General features: G+C 38.5%; 1 protein-coding gene across 1 annotated transcript in view; it reads left to right on the top strand.

Moving 5' to 3' along the window:
• IQCE (IQ motif containing E) overlaps positions 1–25,043 on the top strand; it is a 2,620,731-nt gene that overhangs the window by 360,215 nt on the left and 2,235,473 nt on the right. The gene's annotated exons all lie outside the window — the stretch shown is intronic.

Here is a 25,043-nt window from a genome sequence, read left to right as displayed (position 1 = left end):
TCCAATCAGGCATGTCAGTGGTCTGGTACATCAATAAATAAAGGGGCACCAGATCTTACCCATTATGCTGAGAGGCCTTAAGAATATGGCAATGGGTGATAGCTCACAACTGCTTTCTGATTGCAAAGCACATTCCTGAGAGCTCCAACGTGATAGCGGACAAATTGAGCAGATGCATTCTACAACCTCACGAGTGGTCCCTCAATCCTCTGATAGCGGCAAAAGTCTTCAACTGCTGGGGCCAGCCTTGCGGATATCTGTTTGTCTCCCCAACCAACTACAAGTGCAGCAACTACTTTGCCCTGATCCCCCCTCGGGGACAGTCAACAAGAGAAGCTGTAGTCCACACTTGGCCCTCGGGTCTTCTTTATGCCTATCCTCCTCTCCCCCTTATCTCCCAATTTCTAAAGAAAGCACGACAGTTGAAGAGCAAAATGATCTTCATTGCTCCATATTAGCCTCGACAAGTCTGGTTTCTCTTCCTTTGGCCTCACCTGCTAGATCAACTGTGGATCCTCAATCCATCCCCAACGTTGATCTCCCATCCGCAGAGTCTGATTCACCCCAATCTAACAACCCTGAAACTGACAGCTTGGTTTCTCCACTTCCTATGATTGCCAGGCATGAAAACCTTTCATCCCCTGTGCACAATATTCTTATTGCATCTCATAAATCATCCAACAGACTAATCTATCTTAACAAATGAAACAGGTTCTCTCTATGGACAGCAGATAAACAAATAGACTCCTTGTCAGCCCCAGTCTCGGTGGTATTGGATTACTTATCACATCTTTTCCACTCTGGGATGTCTGCCTCTACTATCTGCGTAGATTTAGCTGCCATCTCAAATTTTCATATTGGTTTTCAAGTTTCTTCACTTATGTCACACAGACGCTGTAAGACTTTCTTGAAAGGGGTTATCCACCTAAAACCTCCCTTTAGCGAACCCATGCAACCTTGGGATTTGACTTTGGTTCTGCAAGCTTTAACAGCTCCACCCTTTGAACCTGCATCTTCTTGTGATGTAAGATATCTCTATTGGAAAACTTTGTTTCTGATTGCAATCACATCGGACAGGCGATTGCCAGAACTTCAGGCCTTATGCATCAAACCTCCCCATCTTATCTTCCATAAGGATAGGGTATCACTGAGAACCAATTCTACCTTTTTACCAAAACTGGTGTCAGAGCAATCTATCAACCAGTCTCTTGCTCTCCCAGTGTTCTTTCCTAACCATTCTAACAAGGGAGAGTATTGCCTGCACTCCTTGGATGTTCATAGGCAAATACGATTTTATCTGGACAGAACAAAATCTACCCGTAAGTCAGACCAACTGTTTCTGGCTTTTTCTGGACCTAGACGGGGTCATCCTGTATCAAAAGTTACATTGGCTTCATGGTTGAGAAATTGTTTCACCTTTATCTACAACAAAAACAATCTCACCTTGCCTCATAGAGTCAAAGCACATTCTACAAGATCTATGGCAACTTCAGCAGCTTTCCATGCTAAGGCTTCCCTCAATGATAGTTGCTCTACTGCAGTTTGGGCCAAACGTCATACCTTTATTCTTCATTACAAATTGGACTTGGCCTCCAGAGGTAGAGCTTCCTTTGGCTCCATGGTGCTCAGGAATGTCCTTCCATAAGGGCCACCCAAGAATACAGGTAGCTGGGGACTCTGTCCCATTAGTAAGGAATGAACAAAGATTAACAACATCAGATAAAGAAGTTATGTCTTACCATAACGTTCCATCTGTTTTGTTGATCTTCATTCATTCATTACTTCCCACCCTCCGTCCCCCTTCCGGAGGTTCTTGGCTGACGTCTTGTACTTCTTTCTTGTAGGTCTGTTATGACCAGAGGTAGCCTCTACTTTTGTCTATCAACTTGCAAACTCGATCTGAGGTAACAGGGAGCAGGGCATTCTGGGTTAGGACTTTGACCCGAGAGTTTTTGGCTGTCGCGAGCTTGATATTGACCTGCTTGGTTCCGAGGACAGAACCGATAACCCATCAGTAAGGAATGAATGAAGATCAACAAGACAGATGGAACATTGTGGTAAGACATAACTTCTTTTTTTCAGGGGAACATTATTCATTTTTTACAGCAATTGGAAAGATGCCATTAACAGAAGTTGTTTCCACCTCTGGCTCTTTAACGTCTGAGGATACAGTTAACACGGATATATTTTTCAAACATATTGGCAATTCTTCTTTAATATCATTAGACCAGCCAGCATATTCTATATAAAAACTGACATTGCAAGATACAGGTATTGTCATTGTATCTTGTGACTCAGTTAATGCAACAAAGTTACATAACTGCAAGTCAAATGGGTAAAGAAATGCCCCCCCATTGGGCCTTAACTGTAATAGAAAAAAAGAACTACACTAACTTCTTTCAGTGCAGTGTCACACTTAGCCAATGAATAAAGAGTGGATAAAAACATGCCGCAGGATTCATTAAACTCCATGTAGGTTCCATGCAGAGCCTACACGAAGTGCAACTGCGACCCCAACGGTAGTAAGTGTGCATCAGCATGCAATGCATTATTAGTGAGGTGCGGCATGCCTGGGCTAGGTTTTGCAGCTCACAACAGTATCACTGGCCCCAAAACATTCTAAACAAACATGAATATCGTGTCTGTGTAAAGGAGAGCACATACAGTCCATGGATTTGCACGGAATGCCACAGTGATCACACTGGGGCTGTCTCTTACAGCAAGAAATAAGGACAAAAGGGATAAATAATGTGCAGGAAAATGATGACAAGTAGAGACCATACCTCTCAAGCTCTTGGCACAAGAAATCTGGATAAAGCACGACATAATGTGAGGAGAAAGGCACAAATTTAGGGACACATTTTAAATATTGCTCTTATAAATGTAGAAAGTTGCTAGAATAACATGATTTCTGTTAGCATGCATTTTCTGAAGGACATGAAGTCTGAAACTCAAAGGCATGTCATTATTTAGTGACTTTGATCACCGGGGTTGTCTCTTAGAGCAAGAAATAGAGACAAAAAGCATAAATAATGTGGGGGCAAAGGATGACAAGTAGGGACCATACCTCTCAAGCTCTTAGCAAAAGAAATCTGGACAAAGCATGACAAAATGTGGGGACAAGGGCAGAAATACAGGGACACGTTTTAAATATTGCTCTTATAAATGTAGGAAGTTGCTAGTATAACAGAATTTGCATGCATTTTCTGAAGAACATGAAGTCTGAAACTCAAAGGCATATCATTATTTATTGACTTTAATCCTCAGATCATACAAATGATTTTCAGAAAACCATAAATTTTATGAAGAACAGGCCAAAAATAAGAGGCAAAAATCTGGACATTCTGTGAAAATCTAGACAGTTGTGAGGTATGCTAGAGACACACTTATTAAATATTGCTCTTATAAACATAAAAAGTTACTTGATTGACAGGTTTTGCATTCCCATGAATTTTCAGAAGGGTATGAAGTCTGAGGCTCAAATGTCTGTCATTATTTTCTGACTTCAACTCTCAATACTTTAACAATGATTTGCCAGAAAACCACAATTATATGAGAAATACACCAAAAATATCAGGCAAAATCTGGACATTCTGCAAATATCTGTGCAGTTAAGAGGTATGGAACCTGTAGAAATAGCTGTTATTCTGTTAGTGCAACATAACTGCACAGAGGCCAACTTAATGAGAGGACAAATAACCAGTAATAGTGATTTATGTGACAGTAGACATCACATGGGAATGAGTTTGAATTTAACACTCTCAATCTCTTAACGTGAGAAATGTGGACAAAGCCATTAAAGTGGGGGACAAAGGGCCAGAAATAGGGACAGATTGTTAATATTCTAATATTCTCCCTTTCCCTTATATCTAGGGAACAGGTCATCACTGTTATCTCAAAGGCAAAAAATACAGCTTCCATGAGACCCGATAACATCCCAGGCTGCATCCTGCGTGAACTCAGGCAGGAACTTGCAGCACCATTAGGTGCCCTATTCAACCAAAGCCTGAGTACTGGCTTTGACCTAGCTGAGTGGAGGACAGCCACTGTCATCCCTTTGCACGATCCAGGAAATTATAGACCCATCAGCTTAACTAGCCTGATCTGCAAGGCCATGGAATGAATTATCATGGACCTCATTAACAAGAACATTGGCAGCCTCCAAACATTTGATCCCAAGGGGATCGTCAAGGGGAGGTCATGTCTGCTAAATTTGTTTGACTTCTTTGAGATGGTCGCCAAAGCCATGGACGAGGGGAAGATGGTGCACACCACCTACCTTAACCTCGCCAAAGCCTTGGACATTGTTCCCCACTCAGGCATAACAGATAAACTCTCTCAAATAGGCATCAATCCATATGTTACCAAATGGGTAGCAAAGTGGCTCACTGATAGAACCCACCTAATCAAAATAAGGTAAGCCACCTCAAGCAGTAGACCTATAACAAGCAGTGTACTCCAGGGTTTGGTCTTGGGGCCTCTGTTGTTTGGAATATACTTTTCTGAGGTGCAGGCCAAAACCAGAGGGCTATGGCTGACCAAGTTTGCAGATGACTGCAAGCTGGGTGCTGTCATCAATTCCCCTTGTGATGTGGAGATCCTCCAAGAGGGTCTCACGCAGACAAATGATTGGTGCCAGAAACATGGCCTCAAGCTGAATATCAAAAAATGCATCATCATCCCCTTTGGGGAGAGTGACGTCCCCACAAATTATCACATTAATAACAACATACTAAGCACACAGTCACTCGTTAGGGATTTGGTCACCCAGGTAGATAGCAACCTGACTTTTGACCACCATGTTCTTTCCATTGCATGGAAAGCCTTCCACATGACCCACCTCATAAGTAAAGGTATCTCATCCAGGGACAGGGAGGTCATAACATTCCTGTATTCTTCCCTTATAAGGTCCATTATTGAGTACAACGCCCTTTTTGGCATGTACCTTGCAAAGCACATGCAGCAGCTGACGAGACTACAGAGGTTCCTTACCAGGAGAACCCAGGGCCTCAAACGTCTACCATACATGGGCTAAAAGCCCTATCCCTCTACTCAGTTTCATACATTCTCCTCAGAGGTGACCTCTGTCTGGCGTACAAGTCGTTTATGGGCCCCACCTTGATGGGATTGCTGCATATCCACAAGTCAAGCTCCACTTGAGTAACTTGCACGTTAGGCCTTTACCTGGTCTGTGACATCAACAGGACTTGTTGGCAGGACAGATTTGTGTCCCAGAGACTCCCCCATATATGCTCCCACTCCACATCAAGCAGAGTATCTGTTTATCCCTTTTTAAGCAAAACCTGGATAACTGGATGGGAAACAGAAAATACACCCCTGGGATTCCACCCATGTCTCTGCTGGACAGGGGCATCAGGTGCTGACTTGTCTAAACATGGGCTAAACTCTTGGCTAGGCTTATAATGGCCTCAGGGCCAATAGCCTAGTAACCTCCTATGATCCTATGTCCAAGGTTATGAAGTTGATAGAATATATAGGTTGTACATTAGCATGAACTTTCTGAAGATTATGACGTTTGAAACTCAAATGTTAGTCATCAACTACTGACTGCACTCTGCAATGACATGCCAATGATTTGCCAGGAAAACAACATGTTATCAGGAAAAAAAATGACAAATATGAAACAAAAACTGTTCATTCTCCACAAATCAGGACAGTTGAGGGATATGCACCCAAATGTCTGCAATATTGAGTCACAACAGTCCAGAGATCATCCCAGTGATATGGCAGAAAGTCAAATATTCGATAAGGAAAATATCTGGACATCTTTGGAATAACTGGACATTTGAGAGACATGAACGTGAAGTATATGGCCCAAACACAGTACAGGTGCTGAGTATTGTGATATCCCATTCCTGTCATTCTGTACTGAAGCTGTGTTAATGATCTGTAACAAGACATGTGAGTACCATGTATAATGATCACTTGGGGGAAATGTGTGTGTTGAATAGGGACACACAGATGAACTGTAGGAATGAATACAGGAAAAGAGTAGCGGTGAAACTCCCATATGTATAGCAGAGAAGGGCATGCCAATGGAAGATAGTTGTAGCAGCAGCACCAAGCACATATTTATATGGTACAGTCCAGACTGTACAGTGAAAATGTGTTGTCTGTGACTGCCACAAAAGGTGACATACCATTGGGGAGGATGTATATGTGAGATAAGCATCCTTACATGAGTAATGTAGAGGACATCTGTCAGGGATCTGACATACAGTTGAGGTAGGGTGCATATTGGGAAACTGTCCAGACTGATATACCTGAATATGAGTTTACTGTCAGCAGAGGTTTACAGCAAGGTGGCCATAGGTAAAGGAGCATGTCAAACATTACAAGAACCAACCAAAATCATGGAAAATATCTGAATAATACCACCACTAATCCCATGCCTCTAACATAACATATGTGATGTGGAGTGAAAACAGATGAGCCCACATACACACTGGACAACTAGTAAGATACATCCACACTCTATGAGGACAACCATGCACACTATCCTGGTACTGCAGTATCTGCAGGAGGTGTTAGGAGGGACACTGCTATACCTGTATGTGACAGTATGGGCAATATTGGCTAATTGCCTTGTGTGCATGGCATATATCTATGGCACAGTTCACACTGTCACAAATTATATATATGCCATTAATGCTGTTAAACACATATGTATGCAGTGTGTGCATAAGCTGAACAGATAGCACACATGCATTTGGTGAACTTTATTGATTGTCTGCACCATCATAGAGTCATATGTATTTCACAGAAAGAATACTTGGGTATGGACAATAGGCTGTTTGACAGAGGATTGTGACAAAGGTGGTACACTTCAGTTACACATCACTGAAACATGTGTAGGCAGATACATGGAGAAGGGTGCATTGTGCTTGGTTATTGGTGTGATGAAGGCTGGGAACCATGATGTCAGTATGCCCTCTGATGTGCAACCCCCACAGATCACATACATATCTCCTTCTTTACATGGCTACATGATTAGCTTGTCTCCTCCTCTTTTTAACTGTGCTATAAATACTGCAAGTAAAACATTGAAAAGTAGATTTCTGAAGAAGTTCATATTGCTCAATAAAAGCAGTGAACGAAAGTGCTTAAATCTACTTCCCGTGTCAGCTTTTTCTTTGTTCCAGACAGGCCAGTAGTAGCAATATGTTTTATATATATATATATATATATATATATATATATATATATATATATATATATATATATATATATTACACATATATATATATATATATATATATAGATAGATAGATAGATAGATATGTGTAAGAGTGCAGATGAATTTATAGTAGATAACATCAGCAGGTCATGTGGGGGACAACAGATTGGGAGGCCTGCATAGGCATATAGCTTTATAGGTTGATATAAGGCTACTAGTCTAACAGCACTAGGGTGTGTAGAAGTCTAGCTATGTCAAAACACAAGTACCCTTAATGAGCATAGTTGAATGGTTGTTTTTAGCAGAGCATGTTTGTGAGCAGCACAAGCTGGCCCTTTCCATGAGGGGCATGAGTGCCAGCTCAGAGGTGACTGTACAATCACCCAACCAGTATCAAGTTTGTGATTAAACAGGGTCACTGAGGAGCAATGCTTCACATGCAATGGGAGCCTATTGCAGCCTCTTGCATGGCACCTGCTTCCCTCATAGACAGGCCCAGTTGTTGCTGCTCACAGAATCACTCTGCTAACAATGACCATCTAAATATGCTTACTAAGGGTACTTGTGTTTTTACACAGCTAGGTTTCTGTTGTTTCATGAATAGTGATTACCATGTACTCCTAATCCTTACCAATATAATATGTGAGAGATGCAAGTATACAATGAATCAAGAATAAATGCTGTCTCTCTCCGGTAACAATGAACCCGATATGAAACAGGTTGTCAGCACACACACTTTGCCTCCTCAACAAATCAAGTGCACAACACATAAACCCACATATACAGAGGTACTCATTAGAAGCTTACCAAAAGAGCAGAGACCTCACAAATGCAAATCTTCTGCACACATAACAGTCTCATCTGAACCCACTGCATATAAAAACAAAAGTATCAGTGTCTCACCCATTAAGCCCTTAAGGCAAAACACCTCAAAACCAATGTATTGTATTGGTCATAGGTGAATCCATAGTGAGACACACAGATGTCCCCCTCATCAGGTTGTACAAGGAGAAAGTCACAGTCAACTGCCTGTCAGGTGCCAGGATCAGCAAAGTCTTGCATGCCCTCAAGTCTCTCAGCAACAACAGACAGTTACACCTCTATCATGCTCCATGTTGGAGTAAATGACTTGAGATGTTCCTCACTGCACTATATGAAGAGAGATGAGACCGACCTTTTACATTATGTGTCCCAGACGGGAATGTCTGTAGCCCTAAGCAGCATTCTACCATCACCTAGGATGATGCCTCAATACAAACAAACCAATTATTACCTTAAATAATTTGCTTGGCTACTAGTGTCACTCCAGGAGGATCCAGTAGTTGTCAGGCTGGTATGATATGGTCAGTACACTACACTGCTTTGCCAGGGAAAGTCTTGATCTGTCACCTCTTGCCTTTTGTTTATTGGCCAGGGTACTTGCCTTCCCTATAGTGACTTTTTAGGCAATGTCATAAGAACAAACTTCCTGACATGAAATATACTCAAAGGACAAACTCAAGGTTATGCTGCATAATGCTGGGATTCTAAGTCAGAAACTACTGTCAATGGAGGCGCTTCTTACTTGGGAAGATGTTGATGTTTGTACAGTCATAGAGACATGCTTTAGGGCTGCAGAAAGTACTCCGTCTGTGAAAGGCTATAATGCCTTCCACATGTTCAGGAAACAAAATGAACATGGAAGAACCAAAGGAGGAGGTGCATCCATCTTCATAAAAGACAAATACAGCTCAAGACTGGTTCAGCAGTACAACTCCCTAGAGTTACTACAAGTCAAAGTAACTGTAGGAGGAAACCCCCCACCACATCATTGTTAGCTACAAGTCCACCAACATGAACCATGAAACCACACAGTGCCTTCCTGGACCTAGTTGAGTCACTCATAATACAGCCAAACACCCCAGGCATGGGTAACTTTAACTATCCTTCCATTGATTGGAAATGTCCATCAGCTCAAACATGCTCACCCTAAGGTTCCTGCACTTTGCAAGCATGAATGTTTTGGAACAGTTAGTTTGCACCCCCACAAGGTGCTCAAATGCCTTTGACCTACTACTCACTGACATAGGAGAGCGCTACACCACCCAGTGTGTGAGATCCTTCTGTTTAAGGTCTATGCAACTTTTGGCTGGCCTACAGAGCAGGCTTGAACACTGCCTTAATGGAAATGCTGCACCTCCCCAAATCACATGGGACAAGACTCACTTACTCTAGGGACTTTAACGTAGCCTACAATATCAACAGGACATGCTGGAGAGACAGATGTATCTCCCAGAAATTGTTGCTCCTATGGAGCAAACTCACAGTTCATGTAAAATTAAGCTCCTCAATGACCCTATTTAAGTGTAACTGGGACAGTTGGGTGGTAAATCATAGATTTACTCTGGTGGTTTCACCTGTGTCACTCTTAGACAGGGTCAGCCAATGCTGATCAAGGATTTGCAGTTATGGAGTACGTATCTTGGTCTGTAAGGGAGCAGTGATACAACTTGGGTAGGCTTGACAAGGCCCTATGGACAGCCTATAACCTCCTGTGAACCGATGAACCCAAGGCCATTATGGTAGTGGCTTCATGTGAACTATGAAGCTATAAACCTATGCTGGCCTCCAAACATTGTATCACACACATGGGCTGCTGTTGTCATGCACTGTAATTTCAGCTGCAGTCTTACAAAAGTCAGACTTGTGCCGTGGTGCTTGCATTATTTACCATGATCTGTAGTCTGTGTATTTGGATAGGTAGGGGTTCTATTCTCACTGCAGTTAACGATGTATGCTCTTGCTTGAAATTACAGAGGGCTTTTTACCGCAGCATGTGGGACACTGTTATTACCATATTAAAAACAGACACTGCTGATGTCATCAGCTATATCAGACATCTGGATATGGGGTCATCCCACCAGGGCATGGTCAGACACTGGTCTGGAGGCCAGGCAGACATCATCTCATCTCACAAAATAACTGTTTCCAGATAAAAAAGAAAAGGTAGCCAGTGAGTATTACCCACTGGAGAAACATAAAACAGGCTAGAGATGCCTTTTTATTATGGTGTAGATAATTACTGTATTGCATCTGTCTTTGTCTATGTTTCATAGATGTAAATGACAACATAAGCAGCTGAAATGCATGCTAATCAACCAATCCAACACTGTGGAGCTATTCAACAAGCTATAAAGCATCCATGTAGCCTCTATTCTGTTTTTACTGAATAATTCTTTACCATTGGAGTAAGGAAAAGGAAATTTTAAAGGGACACAATGTTAGGGGTTTCTGCAGCTTTGCTCCATATATGTGCTACAAGCTGAAACCAATGCTGCTGGTGCTGGTGACAATAGACTTAGGCTGAGAATGAGAAGAGTGTTCAAGCCCAGGGTAACTTTTCAGATGCTACATGACCTGGAGATTGTAGAGTGCTACTGGATGGACAGGAAAACATTACAAGAACTCTGTGAGCTCTGCCACCCTCAACTCAGAGTGAGAGCCAACTGAGGGAAGCCCATCTCAGTGGAAACTAAGGTATGTGTAACCCTTATAATTTTAACTACAGGTATCTTTCAAAGACTAGCTGGGAACATGGTGGCTATATCACAGGCATCAGAATCCAGGAACCTCCACTAATTCCTGGATACTATGCTCATACATTCTAGTGAGAGCATATGTTTTCCGCATAGTTCTGAGGAGAGGGCCAACAATATGCAACAGTTCCTGAAGGGAGGCTTGATTGTCTTCATCTGGAGGTAGTCAGTGGATACTTATCCTTGCATCTAAATGCCTGGATAAGCTTAACAAAAGGTTCCTGGGTGCAAAGGATCATATCCAGAGACTATACTATTTCCTTTTTTCAAACCCCCCGTTCACAAGAAAATCCCTGATGTCCCACCCAGTCAGAGGGATTCAGCAGTGAAAGAAGTCCAGAAACAGCTGAGTCATCCAGCAAGTCCTGCTAGACCAAGAAGGATCTGGAACCTACTCAAGATTCTTTTTAGTTCCAAAAAAGAAAGGGGACTGGAAACCAATTTTGGATCTCAGTGTACTGAACAAATCTGTTTGGCAAACACATTTCTGGATGGCCACGGTACAGTCTATTCTTCCCTTTCTGAAGAAAGATGACAGGATGCGCTCAACAGACTTTCAGGATGTGTATTACCATATACAAATGGACAAAAGCTCCAGAAAGTTCCTACACTTCTGGTTGGGAGCCAGCCTTTACCAGTTCAGAGTAGTGCCCTTTGGACTCGTCACACCCCCAGGGTGCTCACCAAGTGCATGGCAGTAGTAGCAGCAGCTCATTTGAGACTGCAAGGATTCTGAGCATTTCCATACATGGACAACTGGCTCATAATTGCTTCGACCAAGCATCAGTTATTAGTAGCCAGAGACTACACCCTCAATATCTGTGCCTACCTGGGGATTATGATAAATGTTGAAAAGTCAAATTTAACCCCAACTCAAAACTTTGAATTCATAGGGGGCAGTACTGGATACTCAGACAATGATAGCATCTCTTCCTCTAGAATGACAGAGAATTGTGGTCCAGGTTCAAAAGTTAATTCACAGAAAGAAGCTTCCAGCATGATTCATCTTGCAAGCTCTAGGACCCATGGCTGCTTCTATAACTTTAATGCCACTAGCCAGGTTACATATAATTTTGCAATGGCTACTAGCCTCCCAGTGGTCTATCATTCAGCACCCACTGTCTGACCAAGTAGTGATCACGAATAGTTGGTGGGTATATTCTGAACAATTCTTAACAGTTGTCCATTTGTTTACCCAATGCCCATGGCCATAGTGACCATGGACACCTCCCAGATGGGGTGGGACATTATTAGGGCAAGACAGTCAAAGGCACTTGGTCCCTATTATGGCCAACTTGCACATCAATGTCCTGGAGATAAGAACAGTTCTTCTTGCACTGCAGGCCTTTCAGACACCTCTTCCTCAGGGGACTATTGCATTTCAGATGGACAATATGTCAGTGGTTTGGTACATCAACAAGCAGGGAGGAACCAAGTCTTACCCCCTTTGTTGAGAAGCCCTCAGAGTGTGGCAGTGGGTGGTCTCATTCAACTGCTTTCTAATAGCAATGCACATTCCAGGGAGTTCCATTGTGCTTGCAGACAAGCTGAGCAGATGCATCCTTCAGCCTCACGAGTTGTCTCTCAATCTAGAAGTGGTAAAAATGATACTCCATCATTGAGTTCAACCTTGCTGAGATCTGTTTATGCCTCCCCTAAACAACAAGTGCAGTAGTTACTTCGGTCTGATTCCCCCTCCAGGAAAGTCACCCAGAGATGCTCTCCTCCACGATTGGCCCTTGGTCTCCTGTATGCCTTTCCACAGATACCTCTGATTCCTAGATTTTTATAGAAAACCCTCAGGTTGAAGAGCACAGTAATCCTCATTGCTCCCTTTTTGCCTTGACAAATTTGGTAAATCTTTCTTTGGCCTTACTTGATTCAACAACCTTGGATTCTGGACCCAGTGTCATATCTTCTGTCCCATCCAGAGGATCTTGTTCACCCAAACATTTCGATCCTCAAGCTGACTGCATGGTTCCTCCAATTCCATTAATTGCCAGGTATCCTAATATTTCCTCTCCAGTATGCCACATCCTTTTGTCGGCTCATAAACCTTCCACTAGAAAACTATATTTAAGTAAATGGAAGAGATTTACAATTTGGACTCATGAAAAACAAATTGATCCTTTTTCTGCTTCAATAGAACATGTTTTAGATTTCTTAGCATCTCTCTTCAGTGCTGGAGCTTCTCCATTTGCCATCAGACTACAATTGCCTGCAATTTCTAATTTTTACAATGGTTTAGAAACACGTTCTTTAGCCTGTCACAGGCTTTATACATTTTTCCTAAGAGCCACACTTTTGTTAAAACCCCCGTTCAAAGATCTGACTCCTCCTTGGGACCTGAACTTAGTATTACAAGCAATAAAACATTCCCCCTTTGAACCCTTTGCAGAATGTGATCTGAAGTTTTTTCCTTGGAAGACACTCTTTTTTGTAGCTATTACTTCTGCCAGAAGGATTTCAGAGCTCCATGCCTTATCATCTCAATCTCCTTACCTAGTTTTCCATAAGAATAGGGCATCTTTATGTATGAACCCCTCCTTTCTACCCAATATACTATCAGAGGCTGAAGTAAACCAGACTATTAACTTAACCTTTTTCTTCCCAAACCATTCCAACAAAGGAGAATATACTCCACATTTACTAGACATCCGTAGACAATTACATTTCAATCTTCACAGAATGAAAAATATAAGACTATCAAGTCAACTGTTTGTTTCTTTTTCCAGTGCAAAGTTGGGCAAACCAGTCTGCAAGATTACCCTCTCTAAGTGGCTGAAAGACTGCATTTCATTCATTTATGATAATAAATTAACCTTGCCTAAACCTGTCAAAGCACATTCTACAAGGTCTATAGCCACCTCACCGGTCTTCCAATCTAGAGCTGCAATGGATGACATATGTGCTGTAGCTACTTGGCCTTCTCCCCAGTACCTTTATTACTCATTACAAACTGGACTTGGTCTCTAGTGGAAGATCATCCTTTGGTTTGATGGTGCTCAGGAATATCCTTCTGTGAGTCCACCGAAGATTTTAGGTAGCTGAGGACCCTGTCTCATCTGTCAAGGATAAAATGAAGATGGACAACATCAGATAAAGAAGTTATATACTCACCATAATGTTCCATCTGTGTTGTCTAGCTTCATTTATCCTTGACTCCCCCCTCCATCCCCCGACGTCAAAGATTTTTTTGTGGAGCGGATCACATACACTTGAAATGTTATGCTGTTCAAATACAGCACATAAGGCTTCCATCTAGCTTACTTACTTCAGATATATATATATATATATATATATATATATATATATATATATATATATACATGTATGTATATATATATATATATATATATATATATATATATATATATATAAAGGTTTACATAGTTTATTTGTTCCTATGTTGATCTGAGGTAATTGAGAGAGAGGGATTCTTTGTAGAGGTGAAGTTTTAGAGTTTTTGGCTGGCATGAGCTGTAGCAATGACCAAGTCTGTTTCAATGTTGGAACCAAACTCATCCGTCAAGGATAAATGAAGATAGACAACACAGATGGAACATTATGGTGAGTACATAACTTCTTTTTACTATTGAATCTTTTTATTTTTTAACTTAATGATTCTTGGTTGTACATACTCTTCTCAAAACAAGAATTTACAGACTTTGATTTAAAACATAAGAAGCCAGCACATTTGGATTATTTCCATGTGTCAGACAAACTCATGGATACTTGTAGACAAACAGTTATTAAACCATGTGTAATTTCTGATCATTCACCAAATTTTTTACATTTTGAATGCTCATATAAACATTTTTTTATGATTCCAGCTTTTACTAAGAGAGCTTTTTCAGTTTATAAAGAGGAGATAATTCAGAAAATACATGATCATTGGACTGATAATGATTCATACTCTAACTTTTCCTATAAAACAGCCTTCGTTTAAAGTTTGTATGTTAGGAGTTTTATTTGAAATGTCTAAAATGTCAAAACAGCAGCAAAAGTGATATAAAAATTGGTTGCACAGTTACAGCTGAAAACGTATTAAATATTAATTATGATAAATGTATCAGTCATCAAGTAGGAATTTTTGCAGAGGAGTCATAAATTATTACTTTTGTAAAACATTTCTTAGCAAATAAGAAAAGAAAATTATTTTGAGACTAAAGTAAGAGAAGCACATTTTCATAAGTTATTGACTATGGACTGGCAGTCACTGTGTATAGAAAACAAATTTGCCAGAAGACATAGCGACAGATATGAAAATAATATTACATACTTTTGCTTTTTTTATTTAAGGATTTAAATATTTGTGTTAAGGAGACAGACACAATTATTAGATTCAAATCAAATTATTAATTATGTATATAAACTATAAATTCAGTTTCCCTTATTTCAAAATTTTAAAATTAATTTTGGAAGTAATTGAGAAAGCACCAATAAAAAAGCTTCAGGGCCAGATGGCCTACTTTTTTGATTTTACAAGCAATTTTATACATAATTAGTGTCTCCTGTTTACTTCAGTTAATTAACTTTATGATAACAAACCCTATCTTCAACAGAATCGTATCTTTATTAGCTAAATTATTTATGTTGAAAAATATAAAGACATATCTTCAGCTCAGAACTATAGACCAGTTGCCCTGTTAAATGCAGACTACAAAATTTTTGCCAAATTGATTAATAATTTACTTCCTTTTCTACCACATATTGTCCATCTGTTTCAGTTTGAATTTTTGCATGATAGATTGATTGCCATATCTAATCAAATTTTACAAGTATGAAATTAAAATCTAAACGAGACCAAGTTAATAAATAAAAAAAATCAAGCATCAGACCCTTGTAAAGCATTTGATGTTTTACTAGAAATTATCTTTTTAACATTCGGTTTTCCAATCTCAATAATACACTTGATTAGACTATTATTTAATTCTACTAAATTGCAAATTAGGATAAAATAATCTAACCTCTTCCATGTAATATTAAATGTAAAGGTAGAGACAATGAAGTTCTCTCCCCAAGATTATTTTTATTAGCAGTTGATCCTATATCAAGATTCATAGAAAGGGATAATACAACCTATAACATTTATGAATGCTTATTAAGTTTATAGCTTATACAGATGATATTATTTTAACTATTTCACAGATAAATTCCTCATTCAATAGACTCTTTAATAATGTTAGAATTATAAAGGAAGGTATTGGATGTACTCTAAACCCTGGAAAAACAAAGTCTTTTCAACTACATCAAAATAATTTTAATTACAGTAATGTTATACCTGTTAGTACAATTAAGATACTATCATTGTTTTATTCAAACCAAATTAATTAAATTGCATAAGCTCAAACACTGTATATTTTTGATAGAATGAAAGCTGTTTCAAAAATGGTTTAATTTGAAATTTTTTTTGCAGGAATAATACATTTTATGAAATTAAAGTTGTATTCTTTATGACATTTCTTATTGGTAGAACAGATTTAAGTATCTTGAAGAAATTTGTTTTGAGAATGGAGTCTCCTAGGGCTCCTTATAATAATTTAATTTGTCAAAATGAGAAAAGTTAACAAGTTAGTGATCTTGTTATTTCTATGTTTATACAATTTTTGATAAATATCTACAGTTGGCAGTTAGAAAAGAATAATGTTCTTTATCAATGTGTTAATAGTATTTGGCAATTAAAGCCAATGTTAATCTTGGATGGACTGTATTATAACTACTCTAAAGATATCCACTTTCTAACAATCCAAAAAGTTATTATGCATAGTTTACAATTGCTACCAACTATTATTTTTGTTTGAATGGCTTTCCCAGTACATGCCCTGGGTGCCTTCAAATTATATGTAGAAAAAACAGAAAATAATAAACTCTACTGAAAAGATAAATACTAGAAAAAATGGCTTAAAAACACTACAAACAAAAAACACAGATGCTTTATTCAAGAGTCTAGTAAGTGCTTTCATCTCTGAGACTTCTTCAGACTGAAGTATGAATCCAAAACACTTTTATACATCAAAGCAATTTAATTAATTAATTGTATAATTAATGCTTTATTTTCTTTCTCCTTAAAAAGACTTTAAAATTCTCCCTATCATTTAGTCCCAGAGGGTAGCATGTGTCCAACCTAACCTGCTAGACATACTCCCTCCAGTCTAGTTCTTCTGCATTAAATACAGCATTACAATTAATAACTTGATCTAAAACAATCACTTTAAAATCAACTTTGCAATTGCTACTATTAAAATGCTTAAGAGCATTTTTGTTATTTTTAATTTGAATTGCATATAAATGCTCATATATTCTCGAATGAAACTACCTGGTGGTTCTTCTAATCAAACCTCTCAAGCATACCGAATTCCTCAGTATTTACCAGTTTTCAGAACAAAATAATGGGGTGCCATGAATTTCCGAGTGTCCCCTTCAATTCCTGATTTTTCTTATTTTTATTTATAATTTTAAGTTATGGGTGATGACATCACACATCACTTCAGTGTCAACATTTACAGTAAAAACTGATTGCTTTTCTTGTTATTTAGGTATCTAAAAGGCAGTAGACATTTAATAGAAAAGTGCTGACAGCACTTAACCTGAACTGCTGCAGCTTTTTAATGAGAGCCACTGCAATTACACCACAAAATCGCACCATGTTAAACTTTGAAAATATATTGGTTTTAAATGCATAATGTTACGAGATACTGTGTCAGCCAAGCTGTAATCACTAAACTGACATGAAATGAAAGAAGATGGTGCATCTGTATCATGATCTATTCTCTCGGTTATAGTTGTTATCTTGCCATGGAAACACAGAAAGTGGCAAACTATTCTGCAAACTGCAGTGCACAGTTGCACACATTTGAATTATAACCTGTTGGGGTTGCCTGGAAACTTTAAAAAGAAAGTTTCTTACAGATCTTTGTAAAAATATGACTGTGTGAGTGTGTGTGAATATCTGTGAGTGTGTGTGTGTTCTGAGCAATGGTGTACAGAGAGTTCAGTGCCTGTTTTCATGACAGTAATCTGTACATGGATTCTTAACCTGTCCAAAACAAGTACACATCAAAGAGATGTGGATAAGGCCTATGCAGCATACAATTGGTTTTATCTTGAATAAAACTTGAAATCTTTTAAGAATGAAAATGGAATAAGGTATAACTCAAATATATTTCTATTCCTGGTTCATTTGCAGCTACTGTGTTAGTAAAATAATACTTTCTGTTCTGTGACTATCAAGGAAGTGTGACCCAGTACAGTAGAATTCCAAATTCCAAATCACAGCCCGAAATCACACATTTCCAAGCAGCCTGCCTTTTTGTATAATTTCCCAGTAGCAGGGTTTTCAATGAAATGACTGAATGCTGTTTTCTGGCTCTGCCTCTGCTTGAGGCACTGGGTGGCTCATTTATCCTTCTTTACTTCCATATAGAGTTGCTGATGCTGTGTGCTGCTACTGGTGAGAGGCTGGCAGATGCCCAGTCCCTCGTGGTGCTGCAAGAGCTCTGCTTCAGTCTATGTTAATGGCACCAGAACAAAACAAATGTACTACTAATGGAACAGAGTGGTTTTATGTACAAGGCTGGTATGCAGGAAAATCAGTCTTCTGATTGGGTGATGCGAGATAGTGGGTGATCCGTAGAGGTGCTGCTAAACATGCCTCTGTAGAATTTATGTACCAGTGGTGAAAGAAAACTTTAGAATTTATCTGTTCATCTACCTAATTACCTGTCCTTCTGTCTTGCAAAGAGTTTAGTTGTCCAACTGAAATAAAAAAAGCGTTAGGAAAATGTCGACTATACATATTTTTAATGAAGTAAAAGCAGTAGTACTTAAAATTCTGTTCAAAGCACACTGCATAAAAATCTACATTATGTAGAGCGTCATAATGTCATAAAAAAGAGAACAATATTAATGCTTTGTATAAGCATTCTATTACTTGTGCTGCTTATAGCAATTATAAATTTGCTATTTTGTTAAATATAAATTAGAAGAGAAAGAAATTAAATGGCAACTTAGGCTGCATGATTCTAAGTTCCCAGGGATAAATGAAGTTATTTCTTTACAATCCATTTTAAACATTAGAGCGCTAACATAGACACTTGGTGTTACCTACTGGCTTTTGCATATATTGCAATTTTTATTGATTTGGGATAATTGTTTAAGCAATTATTTTTAGTTTTTAGTGTTTGATTAATGAGCACTTTGAAGCTAAATTTTTTATAGTATTGAGTCATTTTAATGTAATTTTGTATAATGTTGTGCTTGTGTTTTTAAGATGAGTCATTTTAAGTTTGTAATTAAGTTTTGACTATAAACGTTGCATTGGTAGTCTGTGTAGATGATGTCCTAGGAGCATAGGACAAAAGCACATAATCGGTTAGTTTTATATTGGTGTATGTCTTAATAAAAAGGAGAAGTCCTAGTTTTGTGTCAGCCTTTGTTTTGTGTTTTGGTTATTAGTTATTGGAAAGTGTTGTTAGTTATTAGGCAAGTCAGCATTTACAAATCTTTGTCTCGCATTTTGTGTGTATGTGTTTAATATTTTGTCTGTTCTTCAGTCTGCTTTTGAATGTTGGTATCACATAATTCCATTGGAGTGCGTGGGGTTACATAAATATGTTTGCAAATTTTATGTTAATCAGCGTACAGAGTTTTGGCCAGTTGTACCTAATTTTCATGGGTCTTTGTTCAGATTTTTAATGTTTCTAGGTTGAGAGGTATGCTTCCAACATAGAAAACATTACACGAAAGACACAAAATCAAATAAACAACAAATTTAGAATTACAGGAATACCTTCCTTGTAACTAAACAGTAAACTTATTAACTTTTTTTCAGTAATCCCTGTATATAGATAGGAACAAAAGTTGCAATCATAACACCTAAACATTCCTACACTGGCAAACATTTCTCTTAGGGAGACTTAATTTAGCCTGAAAAAAGTTTTTCCTTTTTTTATTAACCAAAAGATATTTTTTTATCTGCAACCTTTTTACTTCAGGAAACCTGCTCAGTGCTTTCCAGTTTTCAGATATAATATTTTTATGGCATTCTTATCTACACTACTAGTAACTTGTGTACTGGTACTAAACTGAATCTTACTTTCCTTTGTTTTATATTTTACATTTCCTTTGATCCTCATTGAGATACTTTCCATGAACTCCTTCTCAATAAGTTCATTAGTATACCCTCTTTTCAAAAGCTTATTAAATAACACTTTGCTTTCATGAAAAAAGTCACACTCTTTATCTGTGTGCATATTAATTCTATTATAGGTTTATAGGTAGGTACTAAGCTATTGGCCCTAGGGCCTATATAAGCCTAGCCAAATGGTACCCTGGCTTTTGCCACCCAAGAAAATTATTTTCCTGTGCCCCTGTCAAGCAGAGCCACAGAAGTGATCCCCGGGGTGAATTTCCCATCTCCCATCCAATCATCAAGATTTTTCTTGAAGAGTGCTAATGATGAGCTTTGTTTTATATAGACAGGTAGTTTGTTCCAGAGTATGGGAAGTCTCTGAGACAGGAATCTATCCCTCCAGCATGTTCTGTTTATTGTGGTGACAAGGTTTAGGTCCCTAGAGTGTGTAGCTCAGAGGGATTGGGATTTCTTTACGTGGAGCATGTCCAACAGCTCTGGGTTTGACATAGCTTTGTATGTTAGGTTGACCTCTTACAATATTAAGTTTGGTCCTCCTAGGGTGCATGCGAGTAAAATGTAAATAAGCATTATCTTGTAAATCTTTTTGTAAATCTTAGTAAATAGTCTCCCTGATTCTTTATGTACCACAACATCTAAAAAAATGCAGGCTACATTTATTGTAATTCAATGTAAATTTTAAAAAGTCACTAACATTATTAATAAATTGCATAAATTATTTTAAATGTTTCTACTTCTCCTCTCCATATCAAAAGATGTAATAAAAAAAAAACACTTGAATAAAATGATGTTACTGAAAAAGTCACTAGAAAAGATATTGGCCTTTTCCCATTCAATCATGAATAGATTGACATAGCTGGGTGCCACTGCAGGACCCATCACTACCCCATTAATCTGTTGAAAAAAGTTCCATTAAATTGAAAAATGTTGTAAGATAAAATGATATCTAAGACTTCAATTACTAAGCTTACTTGTTCAGTGGATAATATTTTAGGAACAGTTAATTCTGCCCTTGCAATCTCCATCCCAAACTCATTAGGAATGACTGTGTAAAGAGAATGCACATCAAGAGTTACTAACAAATCCACATCTAGTACCACAATGTCCTTACTCTTTTATTCTTAAAATCAAAGGTGCCCATTAGATTTCCTGCAGGAATAAATTATCCTTTTAGTGGTGCAGTGGTAGCGTTGTCACCTCACAGCAAGAGGTTCTCCGGTTCTATTCTCAGCTGGGGTGCCTTCTGTGCGGAGTCTGCATGTCCTCTCTGTGCTCGTTTGGGTTTCCTCCAGTTGCTGTGGATTCCTCCCACGTTAGAAAGACATGTGTCTGGAGCATTTCTCCCTGGGCCTCCGCTGAAAATTGGCTTTGTTCCAAGTTGGACTTTCCAGGTTAACAAATGTTAAATAAGTAAATAAATAAAATTAAAATGATAAGAAGAAATTTAAAGTCTTTTTAATGATTAATCAAATAAAGCATTACTTATTCAATTAATTAAGTTGCTTTGATGTATAAAAGTGTTTTGGATTCATACTTCATTCAGTCTGAAAAAGTCTTGGTTAGAGATGAAAGTGCTTACTGGTTGATCAAATAAAGCATCTGTGTTTTATGATTATAGTTGTTTGCAGTGTTTTAAGCCATTTTTTCTACTGCCTTCAAGTTATAGAAATATACTTAAAAATGATAGATCACCTTTAAAAATCTTTATTCATCATGATAGTATGTTGCCAGTAAGCTAATTTTGATTTTATCTGGCATTTGATACAGCTTGCCATTAAAAAGGAAACACTGTTGACTTAAGCTTTTGAGACTACTAGGGGAAATGGATTAGGGGAGGGATTATTGTTAGTGCTTGAAGTGATATAGTAGAAGTCAGGGATAAAAAAAATAAGTGAGATTGGGGAGAGGTTACCTGTTTTCACATAGCTTATTTTTGTGGTTCATGGAGGATTTTTTAAGGTGATCAAGGAGAGCATTGGACAAGTTGACCGGAGCAAGTAAGAGGTTTGGCTTTAATTTGTTTGCAAGTACTTAAATGTTGTTATAAACAAATGTAATGTTACAGTTCTCCTAAATGTGAGATGTATTTATGGTGTTTGGAAATGAGCAAGTACTAGAGTTTTACCTTGAAAAGTAAACTTTAACCCAATTAGGAGAGTGAACAGTAACAGCTTCCAGCTGCCAGTAGGAAAGGATTGATAGAAGTATTTGTGAATAAGGGTTATAAAGAAAATGGAGTACATAAACATAGCTTAGATGGAATGACGGGCAGTATTAGTCTACCCTATAGTACCTTTGTTAGGCTGCATCAGTCTCCTAAGGCTTCCAACATAACAAAACAGAATCTGAATAACATAAAGGTATTGTTACTCAGTGCAAGGAGTCTTAACAAAAACAAAACTCCATTCCCTACGTACATTCCTTACCCTGGAAAACCTTGATGTATGCATTGTCATGGAGACGTGGTTCAAAGCTAATGAATGCACTCCATTAGTGCGAGGATTCAATGCCTATCACTTGTTCTAGCTCACTGCACTAGTTGGAGGCACTAAAGCTGGCAATGTTTCCATATTCTTAAAGAAAATCACTTCCAGACTTGTTAAACAAAATAATGGCCTTGAACTCCTCCATATTCAACCTAAAATCAACAAAACCTCTTATCATATCATGGCTAATTGTAGGTAATTGCTGATTACCTGGCTAAATTCAAAATGCCCTTCCAGCTTGTTGTGGAGAAGCTCCAGCACTGAAGAGAGATGGTAAGAAATCTAAAACATGCTGTATTGAAGCAGAAAAAGGATCAATAACAAGGTTGATTTAATCAGGATCTTGAGTTCCCTGTTAAGTTTAGCAAGAGCATTTTTGGCATCATGAGAGTTGAATTATTTTTGTGTGCAATGAGTTTTTTTTTTCTTTTATTATAGAGTCTCTTTATATTTGAGTTCCACCATAAAGGTTTATTTTTAAATTTGGAGTTAAATTTACTTTAAAGAGTGACAGCTGCTTCTATAAAGCTATTTACCTGTGTATAGGATTTGGTGGTAAAGGATTTCATATAAGCAGAGGAGACAACAAGCTGGAGGTAAAAATGGTCAGTCAGGTGAAGGATAATCACAATAACTTTAGCTTTGTTAGAAACCTCAGAAACAATGCTCAGCACTGCGTAGAGTGAATATCACACAATCAGACCCAGAGGACATAACCAATTTACTAGCAGACAAATTTAACTCAAACTTATCCCCCTCTACACTTCTATATTCCCAGATCACATATCGATTTACACACACACACACACACACACACACACACACACACACACACACACACACACACACACACGCACACCATCCAAGAACAAGTCTTCAAGGTACTATCCAAAGCCAAGCACGCTGATTCATTGGGACTGCATGACATACTGGGATGATTACTGTTCAGCCTGAAACACTACTTGTCAGCCCCCCTAAAGAGGCAATTCAGTATCAGCCTCCAAATAGGTTTTGTGCCAGATGAATATAAGACAGCAAAAGTCATCCCCTTGCATAAAGGGTGGGGTGTCAGCAGTCCCATAAGCCTAACTGGTCTCATTTGTAAGATTATGAAAAGGATGATTATGGAATTAATAAATAAAGACATAAGTAAACTTCAGCCTCTCAACTGAAGCCAGTTCTGAATTGTCCTGGTACTTAACTTTGTCAACTTCTTCGAGAAAGATACTGAAGCAGTGGATAAGGCCAAGTCAGTACACACCTCATGTGCAGACCTTGCAAAGGCATTCAACACCATCCCATACTTTGGTATTGTAGATAAACTCTCCCAGCTAAATATAACCCCCTATATAATGCATTGGATACCTAATTGGTTCACAGGTAGACCCCCGGAAATTAGGGTGTTTGGCTTCTCATTCGCAAAAAGAGACCTGTCCCTAGCGGTGTACTTTAGAGTTCTCTCCTTGGACCCCTCCTGTTTGGCATTTACTTTTCAGAGTTCAAAACAGTTGTTAGGGGGTTAGGGCTGAGTAAGTCTGCAGGTTACTGTAAACTTGGTACCATCATTAATTCCATAGAGGACACCAAGATTATCAAAGAAGGCCTTTCCCAAACAATCAAGTGACATCAAAACCATAAACTAAAACTAAATGCCTAGAAATGTATAATAGAATCCTTCAGCAACTATGACATCTGTTGTAACTATCACTTCAAGAACATTCTCTGAAAATTGATTCAGAAGTCAGGTACCTGGAAACCTTTGTAGACAACAAACTATGCTTTGATCACCATGTATCCACTATTGCAGGGAAGTTGTTTTTCATTGCACAGCTTCTATCTTGACCTGTGGTGCACATGTCCAAAGATGTAATCATTCCACTGTACTTAGCTTTTATTAGGCCCTTCATTGAGTATAATGCCTCTTTCAGTAAGTACTTGTCATAACACTGGTCATAACTGGAAAGATTGCAATACTTCTTCACTAAAACAATCAAAGGCCTAAATCATAAAAAATATGCGTACAGTCTCAAAGCCTTGTCCCTCTTCTCAGTGTCATACAGGCTGTTGAGGGGACCTCTGCCTTGCACATAGAGCTTTAACAGACCCTGTCTTTTCTGATCTATTACACATTTGCTAGTCAAATAGCAACATTAACATTCACTCAAGAGATTACAGTCTAATTTTCAATGTAAATAAGACATGTTAGAGAAGGGTCTACTTAAGATAACCAAAATCTCAGTAGACCGAAATTCATAACGCCAAGAACCACAACACCTAAATCCCAAAAACCCGACACCTTACAAACCCGACAGACATAACACCAAAACAACTAAATCCCAACGTACCCCCCTGTTCAATGAAATAGACACAGCAAACACAAACACAATTGTAAAAGCAGACTAAAGCAGTCCAAGCCAAACTACCTACTTGACCTCACCTAGCCCCACCCAACAATCAGTAAACCCAAACTCTTAAACAATTTCACTGAATATTCATGATGGTCTGTATAGTACAGACATGAATATTCATAATGAACAAATGAAACAAAACGAAATATGTAACTTCACCTTAAGTGTTTTTGCGGGGGGGGGGGGTTGCGTCCCGCAACCCCCCTGCTAATTAAAGATACC

This window comes from Protopterus annectens, chromosome 12.part0, assembly GCF_019279795.1.
Source record: "Protopterus annectens isolate FY-2018-M chromosome 12.part0, PAN1.0, whole genome shotgun sequence".
Classification (NCBI taxonomy): domain Eukaryota; kingdom Metazoa; phylum Chordata; order Ceratodontiformes; family Protopteridae; genus Protopterus; species Protopterus annectens.
This window is presented reverse-complemented; position numbering and strand designations above follow the sequence as displayed.